Here is a 19,830-nt window from a genome sequence, read left to right as displayed (position 1 = left end):
AGCCGGCGGCTGCCGAGAGGCGCCCCGCATGCAGCCCTGCCAGGTCTCGCCCTGCCCGGGCCGCCGCCTTGCAGCTTGGCCCCGGAGCGCAGAGCGGGTGCTGGGGTGCTGAGGCCACGGAGGAGGGCTGCTTTTGCCAACGACATGTCAGGCTCTCACCCAGTCCTAGCCGTGGCCCCCAGCCGCAACTTACTCGAGTGGAAGGAAGCAAGGCCTCGCCCAAGATGGTTGAAAAGACCGTGAGCCTCTACCCAGGATCTCGAAGCCAAGGTGGTGTTTTGTTCTCCTCGTAATGGTGGCAAATAAGTAAGAAGAGAGCACGCTATCTTCAGATAAATGAAATCTGAAATTCTCCCTGGAGGTGGAAGAAGGGGCTCTCCTCGGGTTAGTGGTTTGGAGCCCTTTTCGCCTTAAACTGAGCCACAAAAGAATGGAAGACACCCCCTGGGGTGGGGAGAAAGCCCTGGTGTAAAAGACACACGTTCTGCTTTCAGGAAAAAAGCCACTGGGGCCAGATTGAAACATGGCATGTTCAGTTCATGTAGCTCTTTTTTTTTTTTTTTTTTAATGGGGGAATGATATTGAGTAAACAAGATGTAATAGCTACATCTTGCTTTAAATTCTAGAAGGGAGATGGTGTGCAAACGTAGCAAGCACAAATTGTACATACAGCAGGTGGTCCCAGCCTACAGAACACAAAAGAGATACATACAAACCCGCTAAAGGCCACAAAGGTGTATCATCCTAAACCATCCGAGAGGGAGACAATGTATTTCCCATTCCAGATGAGGTATGCTATTTTACCAGCCCCGTGTGCTGGTCCCCATCTTGTTCCCACATGTGCACTCCCATGAAAGGTTTTCAAATCGGGAGAAAACCCTCATGTCAGGCTAATTGTGCTGACCCTGAAAATAGGACAAAATGGAAGGATCTGAAAAAAATGTCACCATAATCTATTAAAAAGGATCACTCCTGTTTGATCCGACTCTGAAGATGCTAGCACTGAAGGCTTCAAGCATAGGAAACGGTTCTGTGTGTCTTATTTTAAATTAGATTGACTGGTTAATAGCAAAGCTTGCCTTGCAGTTAAAAAAATATATAAAAAAACACAACTCACTAAGCTTCTCCCTTGCATTCACTTCCATTGAGGAAGCCATTGTTCTCTATTCTGAGAGCAGTGTATGATGCAAATTGCAGGTAGCTTTTTTTTTTTTTTTTTTTTGCTGCTATTGAGGACTTTTCACATAAATAACCTGAAGTATTGTCTCACAGAAGAGTTGTTGGTCGCTAGTTTCAAACAGCAAGTGGTTTGGGATTGCACATAAATTGGAATACATATTTACATACCTAAACACGTTTGGAAAGACCTATGTAATCTGCAAAAAAATGTTGCCTGCCACAGCATCACCACTGGTCAGTGTTACAAAATGAAGAAATGGAAACTCTCTTCTTTTAGCCTGAAAACGGTGCCAGTGCTCCCTGAGTCGAGTTTCAACTTTACCTGGGCTTGATTTCATTTGAAAGGAAGACTTTTCTTCTCCAGAAGGTGGGCCTTTATTAATATGCATGTAAAATCATTATGCGCATTGAAGGATATAACCAGGACCTGCTCATGTAAAACCTTGACATGCTACACACCTGACAAAATATGGATTTTCATAACACGCATACCAAAGGAGGTCCTAGGTTTCATGGATTTGGAATCTTTGTTTAAGTAAACCATTCCTCCCCTCCCCCATTCCCTTCTCTTAAAGAGTTGGAAGCATAGCAAGCAATGCTTTTGAATGGTTACCAGCGATGTATGTACTGCCAAAACTAAAGTCCAAATTGCTTATCATGGAGTCTTCAGCCGTACAACTGCCTCCGGGCTTCATAATGCCAAATACTTTCTGAGCAGGACTCTGTATAAAGCTGTGTTTTGATCTAGCCTGGGCTGCAGGAAATTTGGTTTAAAAGCACAATTCATCATTTGCACAAACAGTGACAGTTAACATTGCACTGCTTTTAAATACCATAAACAACTAAAAAGTAAAAACCACAATTTTTTTCACATTATCTCAGTGCTTTTTTTTTTTTTTTTTTTTTTTACAAAGTACTTCAAAGAAACCCCTTTGCCAAGTAGACCAATAGTTAAAACAAAGCACCCATCCTGGTCTGTTTTGCAAAATCATTGAATTTCCCAACTGAAACACATAACTTTTCAGCAAAGTTTTAAAAAGCAGACACTACCAAGAAAAACAATACAAAAAGGATCGCCCTATTATAGGACATGTGCAAGGCTACCTTGTGTGCAGAGCTGCTTCGAGCAACAATAGGATCAGTAACCTGACTGCCAGAATGAAATAAAACTATTATTTGAGTGCAGTAGATAAGGAAGGGCAGAACAAAGAAACCGTAAGACTCTCCTATGCCAAATAGAAACTAAAGGAATTCCAAATCCTTTGGGATTGTGTGGTTGCTGTTTTTATTGCTAAATCTCAATGTCAAGGTTTTTTCCTCCAATCAGTGTATTGCAAAAATCTCAACCTTTTTTTTTTTTTTTTTAAATCTTTTGTGGTTAGAGGCTGGCTTTGCAGAAGCTTGTAGATACTGTACTTTCCTTCCAAATTCCACTATGAAATTGGAAATTCCTTTGTTAAGTAGAGCATACAAAAGGTATGTTCCTAGAGAGAAAGAGGGGTAAAAGAGAAAAGAAAAGCCTTTTATTTATCTTACCGTCAGAAGGCCTTGCCAACGACTGCTAAACAGAGCAACCCCGTGACTTGAGCTACTCATTTTTTAGCTCAAAAATCAAGGTAGGCCTTTGAGTTTATAGAGAGGTTAATACATGCAATTTATTAGCTTCTTAAAGAAGGCATTATCACTGTTTGATCCTAGAAGAATAATTTAAAAATGTGTAGCAGAGTAGTCAGCAAAAGGAATGGGGAGAAAACTGTCTTTTCATTTTAAGAACATCAACTTATTCACAGAATCCAAAGTTTTGTAAAAAAAAAAAAAATTCCCAAAACATACCCTTGTAAGATTTCATAACAAGGTTTAAATTATAATTAGCTTGCCAGAAATAGGCTGAGGGGAAGTCTAAGAAAGGATTCCCCTCTCCTTTGTGAGTGATTTCATACATTTTCTGTGACAAAACCACCTCCCTTTTCCCAAGCCTCCATTTGGAAAGGCCTGCAAAGGCCTTTCACTGGGAGACCTGCAGGGATGGGAGTTGCCTTAGAGCTGGGCATTATTTCCAGGGGCCCAGATATCTGAATGACCTTCTGGGTCCTAGCCACTGGACTATCCACTAATCCCCACCTCCTGCTGCCTCTTTAAGCCTAAATGCTGGAAAGCCGACCTTGTCCAGGCAAAAAGGACAGGGACAGAGGAGAGGGTTTAGTTTCTGTGACTGCCACCTTCAAGAATCAAAAGAGAGCCAGAGACTTGTGGTTTGGGGGATGCCAGCAAAGAACCATCGGCAGGAACGCTGAGTCAAAGGACAAATCCGTTGAAAACTTTGTAGTATTTCCTAGCCCTTGTAGCATTCACATTACAACTAGGCTTCCCCAAGGAACTCGTGTTTGGGGTTTTTTTCTACACTCTAAGTCCAAGAAGAGGGAAAGAAAGAAAAGAAAAAGGAGGACGCCAGAAGAACACCTGAGAGAAGGAAATACTATCAAGCTGAATCCTTCCAGGAGAAAACATGCACAGAAAATGGGGTTCCAGTTCCCCCCAGGAACGCAGCTCATTGATCTCCTGCAGTGTGAAGCTCAGCTGGGCAAAATGTAGTCTTCATCTTGACACCTGTCCTCACCCAGCCCGTCACCCACACTGGTTAGCACATTTCCCACATCCCATAGTGGGCGTTAATGACTTCTTCCTGAACTTGAAATGGAGAATCAACTCTCAGGCACCCGTATGTAAATACTGCCCATGTTAAATGGAAGATCCCTTGCCACCGTACCGTGGTGGACACCATAGGATTCTAAATAGGTTCTCTCTTCAGGGTGTAGTCCCATCCACTCAGAATACTGGCCACCAACCACTCACAGCTGAGTCCCTTACACTGCCGTTGCCACTGCCTTGAAACAGTTCTTGGAAATTGTCTCACCCAAAGTTACGCCCCCCGAAGAGTACCCTATGTCTGGCTTTATCTCTGAGAAGATGGAGGGGCATGGTTCTCTACTTTGGACCAATACTGAAAGGCCATCCTCGCTCCAGAACTCCCTGTCAATTGGCAGAGGCCTCAGTCCCCTAGTGGTGGGAGCCAGCTTCTCCAATTCTGCCTTCCCCAGTTGCTTACAGGTGTTTCTTACGCAGTGTGTTTCTGGGTAAATCAGTCTAAGAGAACCTGCTCAACCACATCTGTTTCCCTCAGAGAATGCAGCCTCTGAAAATGGCATTTCTCCTCCATCTACTGCATTACCCTGTGCTGAGGACTCTACCTCCTGAGTGACCACTGATTGCAGTCCTCCTCCATATCCAATCCAGCCCTCACCACGCACTTCTGTTTGGATCCAGCCACACTAACTGGTCTGCTGGCCTCCAGACTGACCAACTTCCAGTACATTCTCCACACTGAGACTCCAGAGACCTTTCTGCAGACACCAGCTTGCATCCCTTTGCTCACACGTTTCCATAGCTCTCCACTGTCTTTAGAAGAAGGTCCACATTATAAACAGCACTGAGAAGCGCTTCATGGCTCCATCTGTTTACCTGCCAGCCTTCCTTGACACGCCCTCCTCGCATTCCAAGGTCCAGGCATGGTGAACATTTTGTTGCCCAACGGAGACCTGCTTCTTCTCACTCTCAGGCCTGAGCACATGATGTCTCTTCTTTCTGGAAGACTCTCCCCACCCTTCTCTGACAGCCTTCATCTAACTAGCTTCTGCATACCTTCAGGTCTAAAAGCACGTCAGACACTTGGAGGAAGCCTCTCCGACTTCCCGCACGTACTCACGGGTTTGAGTGCCCTGATACTTGTTCTCACCCTTTTCGTGTGATCTCTGAAGTTTATTTGGCTCTGTCCCCTGGAGACAAGGAGCTTCAGAGGTCAAGGGCAATGATTCTCTTTCCAGTGTCCATACAGCTAGCAAGACATGTAAAAATGTAGTGTTCAGGACATCCAGATGAACACCTAGAGCATTCTAAAATGACAAGTAAAAATAAAAGATGATTGGGACCAGCAGTTGGCATAGTGGCTATGTCACTGGACTCTCATGTAGTCTACCGCGGTTCGAGTCCCGGACTCAGTGGCTTAAATTCACACCAGGCGCGTGTGCATGCATGCCCAAGATCCCAAGAGGAGAATGGAGAAGGGATTGTGGAGTGGCCATCCCCCCGGGGGGTGATTTCTCATTCTCTGTCTCTCTGGCGAGAGTACGCACCCTGTAGCAAAAACCTCTCCAAAAAAAAAGATAAAAGATGATCAAATACTTTATAAATTTTCTGCCAAACTTCATAGTAAATGTTGTGAAGTCTCTTTTGAAATTCCTTGGTTAATACCAAAAGACTAAAAGCCACCTATCCCTGAAGAAATATTGGTTATTTCTGGAAAAATTAAGAAAATAATAATAGAAATAATAATAATATGTATATATGAACAACAAATGTTAAAGTAGAAAAATAATCCGAAAATATGGCTGCAAACTACAATACATTCATTTGTCAGCAGTTGGGAAATGTTTAGAAAATATTGCTGAAGATTTAAAGAAACACATATTTGAATAAATTACACAGTGTGGGAGGTTTGCTCAACTGTTGAAAGAAAACTACAGCTATTCCTAACATGCCACTGTTTAGGGTATCTGCTGGATCCTGTTCCAATAATGACATGCCTGAAAACACTTATTTTTTTATGAACCACTAAATTAAAAGTTTAATAGAAAAGTTATATTCTTAACAATAAATGATTTCTCTAATCAAAATGTTAAACAATTTTTCTTTAAACTGTGTAACAATAACCACTAATGGAACAGCTTCCCTACAGGAATTAAAAATTATGGGATTAAATTATAGAAATTCCAAAGCACACACATTTATCACTGAATCATTCACAAATTATTGCAGCAAAGAAGTTGAAGCCAGAAGTTCACAAATAGCTACAGGATATCATCAGTGAGGTTAGTTTAACAGGGGAAGAGGTGGGTAGGAGGGCTTTATAACAATGCTCTCCCTTTCTTTTTTAGGTTTTTTTTTCCCACAGGGCATGTGCTGGCACAGAGAGGGAAGGTAAGAAATCACCCCACAAGGAGTGGCCATGCCACAGTCCCTCCTCCTCTATTCTCTTGGGATTTTTGGTACACACACACACACACACACACACACACACACGGTGTGATTTTTCAAGCCACCAGGTCCATCCTCCTCTTGGGATTTAGGGTACACATGTATATGTGCCTAACATGATTTTCAAGCCTCTGGGTCCGGGACTCAACCATGGTCAACCACGTGGGAGTCCAGTGTCTTAACCAACGCTGCCCCTCATCTACTGACCCTCATAACAGCCCTCTTAAGAAAGACTCTTGGGGCTGGCAGGTGGCATGTTAGTTAAGGGCGTTGAACGTCCCACATGGCTGACAGTGGTTCAAGTCCCAGACCTGGTGGCTTGCATTCTCTCTCTCTCTCACTCTCTCTTCTCTCTCTCTCTCTCTCTCTCTCTCTAACTCTGTCCCTCTGTGGTAAAATTAAAATTACTTAATTTAATTTAATTTTAAAAAATCCTTTAAAAAAAAAGAAAGAAAGACTCTTTACTGGGTCAGCGGGTGGCATGGTGGTTAAGAACCTCACATGGCCAACTGCACAGTTTGAGACCTGGACCCAGAGACTTGAAAAGCACACCAGGTATCTGTCTGTGCCCACAATCCTAATCCTGAGAAACAGCAGAGAAGGGATTGTGGAATAGCCATCCTCCCTTTGGGGGAGAGGGGGCAGAGGGATGCTTTCTCACTTTCATTCTCTTGCTGATGAGCAAATCCACCCTACAGCAAATTTTTAAAAAATAAATAAATAGGTGCCAGCAGGTGGTAAGGTGGTAAAGGCGCTGGACACTCCCACATGGCCAACCAGGGTTCAAGTCTCACATCTGGTGGCTTTCTCTCTCTCTCTCTCTCTCTTTTTCTCTGTCTCTTTCTAGTCAAATTAAAATAAGTGAATGAATGATAAAATAAAATAAATAATTGTTTAATAAATAGGGCATGGTGGTGTCTGCTCTATAGCAAATAAATAAGTAAATAAATAGCAAGTAATTGAGATGAACACACAAAAAATTATTTTCATAAAAGTATGACCCATCAAAAGAGTATAAATGCCACTGAGTTAGAAAAATTGCCTGAACGAACAAGCTCGACTGCTCTGCACAGTGAAAAACCGTACTCTATAGTTTTGCTTTTCTGACAGTCTAGATTTAGGGAAATAAAATGCATGTGGCACTGAATAAATCCATTCTACATGTTCAATAAAATTTATAAGAGGCCATTTTTTGTTTTTTGTTTTTGGAGAGGTTTTTGCTATAGGGCATGTGCACTCGCCAGAAAGACAGAGAGAGACAGAAAGCGAGAACTCAACACCCCGGGGAGATGGTCATGCCACAATCCCTCCTCCATTCTCCTCTCAGGATCTTGGGTACGCACACACATATGCCTGGCGTTTAAGCCACCGGATCCAGGACAAGAACCACAGTTGAGTACATGGGAGTCCAGCGACATAGCTATTATGCCGACTGCTGGTCCCAAGGAGGCCATTGTTTTAAGCCGAGCTCCAAAACTAAGCCCTAACAGACCAAGCCATAATGGAGTCACTCTTGCTAAAAAGTTCACCAAACCAGTACTTATTTATCTCACCTTCCAAGAAACCAGGACAGAGATGAGACAACCAAATTCCTTAACAGAACAGCTATACCCTGCATGACAAGGAAGTCACCTCTGCTTTAACCAGCAGAAGGGAAGAAACGAATGTCGACCAGTGGCTTGTGTGCTACGCTGTGTCCCTGATCCACTTCAAGCTCCCTCCACATATTCTGCTGGACCCTGTGCAGTACCTCTCTATTTTCAGATGAGATACCACCAGATTCATGAACATAAAAGACAACTACATCATTTAGCTGACTTGGTTGAAACTTTGTCTTTTGACACCAGGGTCAGATAAATAGCTCGAGAAAATATATCCCACTAGTGCTGTGTTTGCAGAGGCCACGTGAAGCGTCTGAGCAGTATACCACCACCATACCCTGCTGGCTTCACTCTCAGCCTCTGCCGAACAAGTGTAGGAGGAGTCAAGACTGCACCTTCCTCCAAGAGCTCCCGTCCTCCCTCTGGAGGCCTCTGCCCTCACCTTTCTTCCACCTGTTCAGCCCAAGCCATCCCATGTATTATAAAAGTCAGCTCAACAACTTATGGAAAATTTTGGAGCATAAACCACAACTAGGCATTAGGTACTTTGCACCATCCACACTGCTCAGAAGTTCTGCAAGGACAGCATTAAATAAGCCCTTATAGTGCTGGCAGGTGGTATGGTGGTTGGGGGCACTGGACTCCCACATGGCTGACAACAGTTCGAGTCCTGGACCTGGCAGCTTGCTTTCTCACTGCATACCCCACCACACACACACACACACATTCTCTTACTATGTCCTCTCCGGTCAAATTAAAATAAATAAATAATAAATAAAGTTAAATAAAATCACTTTTAAAAAATAATAAGCCCTTATAGGAGCCAGCAGGTGGTATGGTGGTTAGGGTGCTGGACTCCCACATGGTTGACCATGGTTCAAGTCCCAGATCTGGCAGCTTTCTCTCTCTCTTCTCTTTCTCTGGCAAACGCACATGCCCTACAACAAATTAAAATAACAACACATAGTTTTTTTTTTTTTAACAATCTTTTTTTTAAAGACAATTAGATACTTTTTTATTATTTTATTTAACTTTATTATTATCGTTATTATTTTCCAGTTTGATCAGAGAGAGACAGAGAGAGAGAGAGGAAGTGAGAAAGCAAGCCACCAGGTCCGAGACTTGAACCATGGTCAGCCATGTGGGAGTCCAGTGCCTTTAACCACCATGCCACTTGCCGGCCCCACAACACATAGTTTTTAAAAATAAGCCGTTACAGGTGCTGCCCATGTGCCTAGATCTTTTTTGTTTTGTTTTGTTTTGTTTTGTTTTAGTTTTCTAAGAACACATGTACTCATCAAGGAGAGAGAGAGAAAGTGAAAAATCACCCCCCGGGGAGATGACCACACTGCGATCCTTTCTCCACTTTCCTCTCGGGATTTTGGGCATGCATGCACATGCGCCTGTATGATTTGCAGTCCACTGAGTCCAGGACTCAAACAGCACAATTGGCCATGTGAGATCCAGTCGCCTTAACCTCTGCCCCACCTGCTGGCCTATGTCTGGATCTTTTAGCTTATTTATCCTACTCCACTGTCAGAACACAAGCTAAGTTGAAAAGAATGGAGATCCTTTCGCTTGTGATAGATTAAACCCGTGGGCTATATTTTTTTGGGGGGAGGGGGCTATCCTCTTCAATGAAGCTATACAACTCTATAGTCTCAAACACTCTCTCTATTGTGAGAATTGCACTCGGGGTACTTCATACTAGCCTGTTCTTAAAATTCTCTCTTCTCGGGGCCAGCAGGTGGCGTGGCGGTTAAGGGTGCTGGATTCCCACATGGCCAACCGCGGTTTAAGTCTCAGACCTAGAGGCTTACTTTCTCACTTTCCCCCTCTCTCTCTCACTCTCACTCTGTCCCTCTCTGGTCAAATAAAAATAAATAAATAAGGTTAAATAAAATAATTCTTTCTCTTTTTTAAAAAAATAATTATTTATTTTATTTATTCATTTATTTTAATTTGACCAGAGAGAGACACATAGAAAGAGAGAGGGAGAGAGAGAAGACAAACCACCAGGCCCGGGACTCAAACCATGGTCAGTCATGTGGGAATGTCCAGCACCTTAACCACCACGCCACCTGCTGGTCCCCTAAAATAATTCTTTAAAAAAAAGTTTTCTCTTAGTATCCATGACACATTCCCCACTTTGTATAAAGTCATTTCTTCTCAGTTTTCTGTATTGGCTGATTTTTCTTCATTCCTCTCGGAAATGCAGATTTTTCTCAAGGTTCTATTTTTGACCCTCTTCTAAATCTGTACTTCATGGGGAAACACATTCACTCTCAGGGCTTCAAATCTATTCTGATGATTCTCGCATCTGCGGTTCTAGGTCTGATCTCTCCTCCAATTCTCGATCCCGACAGAGTGCCAAGTAAGTAGAAAAATGAGGCACAACCACTTCCAACTGGAAGGTCCCAACACAGACCCCTTCAAAGCTCTTTCATGCCCCACCAAGGAATGTCATTTCAGTGACACTATGCTTCTTGACCCTCTCCCTCTGTCACATTAAACTCCTCCTCCCTCTACATCCAAGGCAGAGTGCCAGCTTTTTGTAGTTGTTGTTTTAATTTGACAGAGGCCATGTAGATTTGCCTGGGAGAGAAAGTGGGAAAGCACCCCCAATGGGACATGGTGATCCCGCAATCCCTTCTCCACCTCTTCCTCCTTTTGGGATCTTGGGCATGCATGCATAGGCACCCAGCAAGTTTGTCAAGATGCCTGGTCCAGAACTCAAACCATGTCGTAGGCCATGTGGGATCCAACCTCCTTAAGCACCAGGCCACAGGCTGGCCCAGGACAGGAATGCCAGTTCTTTCTACAACCTTAGAATTCTTCCCCTCTGTTCCTATTTATTTATTTATTTATTTATAATTTGACCAGAGAAGGACAGAGTGAGAGAGAGAGCTAGAGAGGGAAAGGGAGAAAGCAAACCACCAGGTCCAGGACTCAAACAGATGTGGGAGTCTGACGCTTTTCACCACCACGCCACCTGCTGGCCCCCTACAATGGGATTTTTAAGCAGCCCTTCCATCCAATGGACTTGCCTCCCAGTAGACCCCTACAGTCCTCTCTCCGGCATGGAGCAATGCACTTGCACTCATTCTAAGGAGCCCTCCCCAGCCCCAGCTGGAGCTCAGAGGTCGAATCCCATGCTCAACAATTCCGCAAAGGACTCTGCTTCCTTCCCATTCCTGTCCTTTTCCACCTCCAAGCACTTAGGCTTTGAAAACTCACCATATAATTAGTATAGCACATTAATGGCTAATAGAACCATGTACACACCAGCACTGGACTGGCTCATTTTGTTTCAGTTATTAAAGGCTTCCTGGCTGCACAGCCCAATTCTTGACACCAGTGGTGGACCTCAGGGCCTTTGCAAAGTTGTCCTCACACTGAGAGGCCATTTCCAGACATCTGCCTGACTGCTTCCCTCCTGTCATTGATGTCCATACTCAATTGTCACCTTGTCAGAGGAGATTCCTCACCACCCTAACTAAAATTGCACCTTCCATCCCTCCTGAGCCCTTTACTCTGCTGTCTTTATTTATGCTTTTTGTTTGTTTGTTTTCGGTTTTGGCCAAAGGGCACAGGTACTCACAGGAGAAAGATGGAAAGAGACAGAGATTGTGGCATGGCCACAATCCCTTCTCCTCCACTTCCCTTTCAGGATTTTGGGCACATATGCACACACTCCCAGTGTGTTTTTCTTTTTCTTTTTTTTTTAAATTTATGTATTTTTAAGAATTATTTATTTAGCTTTATTTATTCATTCATTTATTTTTAATTTGACCAGAGAGAGACAAAGAAAGAGGGAAAGCAAGCCACCAGGTCCGTGACTTGCACTGTGGTCGGCCATGTGGGAGTGGCCAGCGCCTTAACTACCACACCCACTGCTGGTCTCCCAGTGTGTTTTTTCAAGCCGCTGGGTCCAGGACTTGAACCATGGTTGGCCATGTAGGAGTCAAGCGCCTTATCCACCACACCATCAGATGGCCCTTTATCCTTCAACACTTGTCACTTCCTAACTTTACATTAAGTTCCCAGATAAAATATCTGGCAATCTTTGGGACATACTTATACTAAAAAGTATTCATTATATCTCTGAAAAGAGACAATTTAATTCCTTTCTCTCCCACTTCATGATGTAAACTCTGCGAGGGTAAAGATGTAGTCTGTTGGATTTCTCCCTCTAAATCTCCCACATCTTGTGTACTGGGCCTCACAGGCTAGGCATACAGTAGGTGCTCGTGAGGGTTGAAGCATGACCAAAAAGGCACAAAGCAATACAGCATGGATGGGGATTTCAGTGCTAACTGGGTATCTCACGCCACATTCCCATCTGGCCTCTGCTGTCGCCTCAGAATTTCTCAATTGTAACGGGGATTCTGAGAATAGAAACATTTACTTTCTAGTCCAGATACTGGATTAAGACCACCAGAACATACCCAACTGCCAAACCCGAGGCAAATAATATCTTACAAATCCTACTAAAACAAACTAGAACTGAGCCATAAGTTTGGCAATAAAAATCTTTTTCAACATGCCCCCAACCCATTCCTTGCCTTGCTAAGTATTCTCCACCTCTAATCACTGCATTTCCTTCTGCAACCCACACTCATTCACTGTTACTGCTCTGTAGAACTCTGCTTTTATAAGCTAGAAAACAAAACTACATCCATCACATATGATCCTCAACAGCCCGTCTTTAAAATACTTGGACACTTTAGGGTCAGCAGATGGTGTAGCAGTTATGTTGCTGGACTCCCACATGGCTAACTATGGTTCGAGTCCCAGACCCAGCAGCCTGAAACTCATACCAGGCAAGAGTGTACGTGTGCCCAAAATCCAGAGAGGAGAATACGGGAGAAGGGATTGAAGAAAGTGTGGCCATTTCCCTTGTGGGGTGATTTCTTACTTTCTGTCTCTCTCTCTGTCTCTGTCTCTCCAGCGAGCGCATGGGCCCTTTAGCAAAAATCTCTTAAAAAAAAAAAAAAACCAACTTGGACACGTCTAGGCTTTATCCAATGTTCTGACAACTGAGCATTGTTAGTTTTGACTCGGTTACTTAGAGACTTTGTGATGCTCGCCCAATCACTCATGTGTATTTACTCAGCTAAGTAACTCCTGTGACCCGTGGCATTCCTCTCATGGCCATTTTCCAAAGGCAGGAAGCCAGAAAAGAGGTTAAAGCATCCAAAGCACACCTTGTCTACCCAGCAGCAGAAACGAAATGCTTCTCACTATAGTTAGAACTTTCGAGAGTTTTCACTTAAAGGGAAGCCAAGTCTTCCTTTTCAAGGGAAAAACAAAACACTAAAAAACAAATAAATTGGCATGAAGGCTTTATACGAATAAATTTGCCTTTATACAAATAAATCGTCATGCAGGCTTTTTCTTCCTTAGTAATTTTTTTAAGGTTTGCCGTGACTCAATGCTGTAGAGTAATTATGAGCAGCACATATGCCCTGTTTTTAAAAAGATTTTGCTACAGGGTGCATGCACTTACCAGTAAGAGAGAGAAATTGAGAAATCACCTCCCGGGGACATGGCCATGATGCAACCCCCTCTCCTCCATTCTCCTCTTGGGTTTTTGGGCCTGCATGCACATGTGTCCGGCATGTTTCTCAAGTTACCAGATCCAAAACTCAAACAACGCCGTCAGTCCCGTGGTAGCCAGCTGCCTCAACCACCATGTCACTAGCTGGCCACATCTTGAGTACCAATCACACGGTGGCGGGATACAGGAAGAAAATAAGGTTAACTGGGACAAATAACCACTAAGAACCTGCCAAGAAACTCTCAAGGATCCAAGAAACAACCCTGAGAATAAAATACCAGGCTGGCCCTGTGGCCTAGTGATTAAGGGCTCCCACATGGCCAACCACTGTTCGAATCCAGCCCCCAGTGGCTTGAAAAACACATTGGGCATGTGTGTGCACGTGCATGCCCCAAATCTCAACAGGATGAAGACAGGGAAGAGGGACTGCAGTATGACCACACCCCACTGAGGAGTGCTTTCTCCCTCTCCCCCCTCTCTGTCTCTCTCTGGCAAGTACACATGTCCTCTGGCAATTATAAAGAAAGAAAGAAAAGAGTCAAAGCAGATGTGAGACATAGGCAGCCAGGCAGGTGGGAGCTGTGGTTTAGAATAGAGATAGGGGAGGGGACCAGCAGGTGGCATGTTGGTTAAAGGCACTGGACTCCCACCTGGCAGACCGCAGTTCAAGTACCGGACCTGGTGGCTTGCTTTCTCACTTTCCCTCTCTCTCTTTCTCCATCTCTCTCTGATTAAACTGGGAAATAATGATAACAAGGTCAAATAAAATAATTCTTAAAAAGGAAAAAGAATAGAGATACCACACACTGGGCTGTTTTGCACTGGGCCTCTTATGAATCCACTATTCTGTCTGATAGAATTTTTTTTTTTTTTGAGAGGTTTTTGCTACAGAGCATGTGCGCTTGCCAGAAAGACAGAGAGACAGAAAGTGAGAAATTACTCCCCAGGGGGGATGGCCACACCGCAATCCCTTCTCCTCCATTCTCCTCTCGGGATCTTGAGCACGCACGCACACGTGCCTGGCATGAGTTTAAGCCACTGGGTCTGGGACTCAAACCATGGTGGGCTACATGGGAGTCCAGCGACATAGCCATTGTGCCATCTGCTGTTTCCCATAACATCATTTCTAAAGATCCTGAAATATCCTCTTACTTTAACTGGCAAGCTATATTCTGAACAGTGCCTATGCCCTCAGTAATTGTCCCAGGACACAGTGAAGTCTAGAGTGTGTTTTGGATGCCCTGGACTCTGGCCCTCATCTTTTTCCTGTTGTTGTTTTTAAGTTTGTCTCTCTCTCTCTCTCTCTCTCTTCAACCATAAGAGAGAAGGAAAAAGAAATCACCCTCGGAGGGGGAACGGACATGCTGCAATCCCTTCTCCATTCACCTCCTGGGATTTGGGGCATGCACACAAGTGTCCGGTGTGAGTTTCAAGCCACCAGATGTGGAACTCCACCCTGGGTCAGCCATGTGAGAATCCAGTGCCATAACACCACTTGCTGGCCCAGCCCTCTGTTTTAAACGACACAGTTTGCCAGTTTGCTAATACTCCTGTGGTCTTGCATCAGTTTCTCAAAGGCGTCTCCTGTTCTTGAGCCTTATTCCTGGTAGAGGTATTTCTGCTTTTCTAGAAGACCTACTTCCGGCAGCTCCTCCCTTCCCAGTCAGTTCTGGAAACAGAGTAGCCAAGTCAGCAAGCACTGGGAATAATCCAAGAAGAGGAGGAGTTTGGAGGTTCAGGTCGTTTGCAAGTTTTCCCTTCCCCCTCCATTCCTCAGCTGTGGTTTAGACAGCTGGCTCTGTAGGACCTGTGACTTCTGGGAGTTGTAGTAACAGGACCAAACCCAGTGCTCAGGGAGCCGATTATTCTTAGCCGGATGCTGTTCTAAGTATTTCAGTCAGTATTACCTCATTTCCCTCACATTCTCTCGCACCGACCTGTGAGTTGGGTCCTGTAATTATCCCAGCTTGCCAGTGGGGTTAGGTAACTTCTCGGCATGCATCATAAGGAGCGCGTCAGCACTCCATCCCAGGCAGTCTGGCGCCATAGTCTGTGCCTGCTACTGGATCGGGAGTCCAAACTTGAAAGCCCTGAGTCACCACAGCCCTCTAGCTCTTCCTCCACACTCTCATTTGATCTTTTTTCTTTTCTTTTTTAGGTTTTGCCATAAGATGTATGCACTCTCTGGAGAGACAGAGAGAGACAGAAAGAAGGAAAGTGAGAGATCACCCCCCTAGGAGATGGCCATGCTGCAGTGCCTTCTCCATTCTCCTCTTGGGAGTTTGGGCACACACGCACATGTGCCCGGTGTGATTTTCAAGCCATTATGACTTGATGGGACTCTAACCATGGTCAGCCCTGTGGGAATCCAGCATTTTAACCACCATGCCACTTGCTGGCCCCAATGCTCCAAATTTTTTTTTTTCCTTAAAGGCTGCCTTCTTTTTTTTCTTTAAATGAATTAATTAGTTAATTTTTAATTTGCTATAGGGCACGTGTGCTCACCAGCAGTAGACGGAGAAACAGAGATAGGGAAAGTGAGAAAGCAAGCCGCCAGTCGAAATCAAACCACAGTCGACCATCTGGGAGTCGAGTACCTTAACCACCATGCCACCTGCTGGTCCCCCAATGTTTCAATTTGTATTGAGCCAATGGACCTCCCTATCTCCTAAATACCTCACAGCTCTTAGGATAAAATCCTAAGGTTTTAGGGTTTACCTAGGCCTCCCAAATCCAGCCTTTGCTTACCTCCCCAGCCTCCCCAGTCCAAATACCCTGGCAAGAAACACTCCTTCAGGCTTTCCTACTTCGAGGCCCGTGTACCAGGACGGCCCCATCACCAGATATGCAAACCTTCCACTTGGTGCCTGGCCAACTCTTACTCAGTGTTCAGAGTGGAGCCCACTTCCTGCAGGAGCCACAGAGACCTTGTCGCTGGGTTTGCCCCCCTGCTCGGAGCTCCAGTAACACTCCACAATCGTATTCTCTCATAGTCCAGAGACTGCTTTACATGTCTCTGTCCCTCGCAGACCGTAGGATCCATGCAGGAGCCTGTTTCTGGTTCACAATCACATCTCTGAAGAGTAGCACAGGACTGGCCCCTGGCTAGAGTAACAATAATCATACGTAATGTGCATGCATCCACTCCTGTACACCATGCACTCCAAACGTTCTCCTTCCATCCTTCTCCTGGGATGACTTCACTTAACCTTCATCACAACACCCTGAACAACTATTAACAGTTCCTATGTTAGGTCTAGTTTCTCCTGTTTAAAATAAACGGCTGGGGCCAGCAGGTAGCATGGTGGTTAAGGGTGCCGTGGATTTCCACATGGCCGACCACGGTTGAGTCCCCGACATGGTGGCTTCCTTCCTCACTTTCCCTCTCTCTCTCTCTGGTTAAACTGGAAAAAGAATAACAAATGAAGTTAAAAGAATTATTTTTAAAAAAGTAAAATAAGGGTACCGGCAGGTGGCGTGGTGGTTGAAGGCACTGGACTCCCACACGGCTGACTATGGTTTGGGTCTTGGCCCTGGTGGCTTGCTTTCTCACTTTCCCTCTCTCTCTCTCTGTCTCTTCCTGGTCAAATGGGAACATAATAATGAAAATAAATCAAGATAAGTAAAATCATTCTAAAAGAAAAATAAAATAAATTGCCAGGTCAGCGGGTGGCATGGTGGCCAAGGTGAGTGGGTCCCACTAAGCAGTTCGAATCCCTGACCGACAGCTTGAAAGACATCGCGGGCACGTGTGCAAGCATGCCCAAAGTCCCGAGAGGGGGGCAAAATAGAAGAAAAGGAATTGCAGCCCGACCACTCCCTATGGGGGGAGGGGTGCGTGTTCATTCTCTCTCTCTCTCTCTCTCTCTCTCCAGTGAGCACACGTGCCCTACAGCAAATTAAAAAAATGGCTGAAGTCACAGTAGACACTCAAATGCATCTTAGTTGAATGGATACAAGAAGGAAGGAATAACTGGGCAGAGGTCGGGGCTGAGCCATACTGAGATTCCAGGGAAGAGACTCTGAATATTTGGATAAGTTTTAAAACGTGTCTCCTTAGAGGTCAACTATTTTAAAAATCTAATGGAAAAGGCCTGAGATAGGCAAAGTCCTCTTAGGAAAGGAAGCCTGCGGGCAGAGGCAAGACCAGGCAGTAATCTAATTGAAGGTATTAGCATATCTAAAGAAAGAATGTGTCAATCAGAAGGCGGGTGGGGGGTGGCTCGTTCAGAACCCAGGGAAATAAACTCCACTCAGAATCCTGCTTTGACAGCACCCGATCCGGAACTTTCCTGGGCGGGAGGTGCCAGCTGCCGTGGCAGGTGGAGCCCGGCTGGGGTAGGATGCAGGAGACAGCTACTCCGCCCGCCCACCTCCCTTGCTCTGCTTTCCCTGGAGCTGGCAACCCGACTGCAGTTCCGCTTCCGCAGGGATTACCTAATAATAGCGCCCAGGTGTTTGCTTGCACTCTGGCTAGGCACTTGCCTATAGTCCTTGTCGCCTGTGGCCGCACAGAGCGTGGCTTCTAGCTGGACAAGCCAGGGGTGCTAGAGGGCTCGTCAAGGTCAAACTGCAGTTCCTGCAAGAGGAAGAGCTGGGGATTGGACCCAGGCTCGCCCAGCTCCGCGTGCAGAATTACCTCGCCTCTGCCTAGCCTGCACCGCGCTCTCAAGCATGCCTGGACTCTGTAGGAAATCACTAAATTGGCCCTCTGATTTATACCCCTTCATTTTCCCGGCCTGGCGTCATTCTGCCTTCTCTGAAAGTGAGTTCATCTCAGTATGTAGTTTGAAACTTCTCTTCCCAAGGCCGCCTTTGCCCCCAGGTTAACCCTGCCTGCAGAACGATCCACAAGATGACAGAGGTGTCCCCATTTCTGCTGCCTCGCCTGCCTCCCACCTCCTGCCTTCCTCGAAACCACCCCCCCCAACATCCTGCTAGAGGGTACAGAAATAAATGGGTGCTCTCTGCAAGCCACTAAACAAAACCAACCGTCTGACACAGCGATGGCAACTGGGAAAGGGGGCAGCCCTTCAGTGATTATGGCAGGACAGGACAATAGAAATGAGAGGGAACGACCTGAGCAAAGGGCATGCCCTGCACTCCAGGCACTTGGAAGAGGCACAGGAGAGGGAGCTGAAGCTTTGGTTCTGCCATTGCCATGCCATGAGACCTTGCAGAGGCCACTTAACCTTCCCCAAATTCAGATGCATCTTCTTGGAAACTGTAAGGACTAACACGTACGGCAGATTTCCCTCTCTTCAAGGCAGAGTCGGTTCAGAAGGAACAGCAGCCCGTTGTAGCCTGTGCATGGCCAGTGACCTGCTGCAGGATTTTAGACCTTTCCCCCTAGTTCTATGCAGACAGGACGACAGGGACAAGACGGCAATGTAGTGAGAAAAAAATGTGTCTAAATGTGGCGGAGAAACGTGTGACCTGCATTGTTCCTTCCTGTGCCCCTCTCTCTTCTTCTACCCTTCAAACACATGCCAATGCCTCATTAAAGACTGCACACCATCCCATTAGGTGCAAATGAATGGAAACATATTCATGATTATTCAAATGAACCCTGGAAAATAATCAGCACCACCTTCATAAATATTCATGGACGTTGTGCTAATCACTGCCGTAATCTCACAAGAGGGTGTGCCCCTGTAATCCAACTCCCTTTTGCCCTCTCCTCTCTGGTCCCTTTGTCTAAGATTCCTTTTCTCTGCTCCTAAGCCCCTAAAATCTGCCAAGGTCTTCAGGATCTCATTCAGGGGACAGATATTTCTGGTTCTGATGCAAAGCTTCCTTACATAGCTTCATCGGAAGGTTATTCTACCAGAAGGTTATCCTTTTTCTATAAAGTATGTCTGACCCCGGCTTCAACAGCTGTAGCATCTCAAACATCAATACTTCCTTGACACTCCTTGTAGTGGATAAAAGGAGATGCTCTTCACTATGTGGGCATCTCAGACCAAGAAGTGTGCTGGGATTGTGGGACCACCCACAGGATGACACCCCGTGCAATCTGGTGCAGGATAAAGACCAGGGGAACACTCTGTAACTACAAGCAGAGTGGAACACACCCAAATAATAGTACAACAGCCACGGGCGTGGGGCAGCAGGTGGCGTAAAGGTTAGGTCGCTGGACACGTTGCCGGATGCCTGTGTAGTGGACTATGGTTCGAGTCCCAGACCTGGCAACTTAAACTCACCTCCAGTGGATGTGTGTGCATGCCCAAGAGTCCAAGAGGAAAATAAAGGAGAAGGGATTGCATTGTGGTCCTCCCCCGTGGGGTGGTTTCTCACTTTCTGTCTCTGTCTCTCCAGCAAGCGCACATGCCCTATAGCAAAAATCTGTCTCTCAATAAAAAAAAGAAAAAAGAAAAAAAAGCTGTGGACACACGAGTG

General features: G+C 45.4%; 1 protein-coding gene across 1 annotated transcript in view; it reads right to left on the bottom strand.

Annotated features, from left to right (window-relative positions):
• ZNF532 (zinc finger protein 532) overlaps positions 1 to 451 on the bottom strand; it is a 130,273-nt gene extending 129,822 nt beyond the window's left edge. The window contains exon 1 of the mRNA XM_006139933.3: positions 194 to 451. The gene's annotated coding sequence lies outside the window, so the exon portion shown is untranslated. The remainder of the gene's footprint in view (positions 1 to 193) is intronic.
• Between the last annotated feature and the right edge of the window lie 19,379 nt (positions 452 to 19,830).

This window comes from Tupaia chinensis, unplaced genomic scaffold (assembly GCF_000334495.1).
Source record: "Tupaia chinensis unplaced genomic scaffold, TupChi_1.0 Scaffold000012_1, whole genome shotgun sequence".
NCBI classification, from domain to species: domain Eukaryota; kingdom Metazoa; phylum Chordata; class Mammalia; order Scandentia; family Tupaiidae; genus Tupaia; species Tupaia belangeri.
The sequence above is the reverse complement of the archived record's forward strand: the minus strand, read 5'-3'. Positions and strand labels throughout refer to the sequence as shown.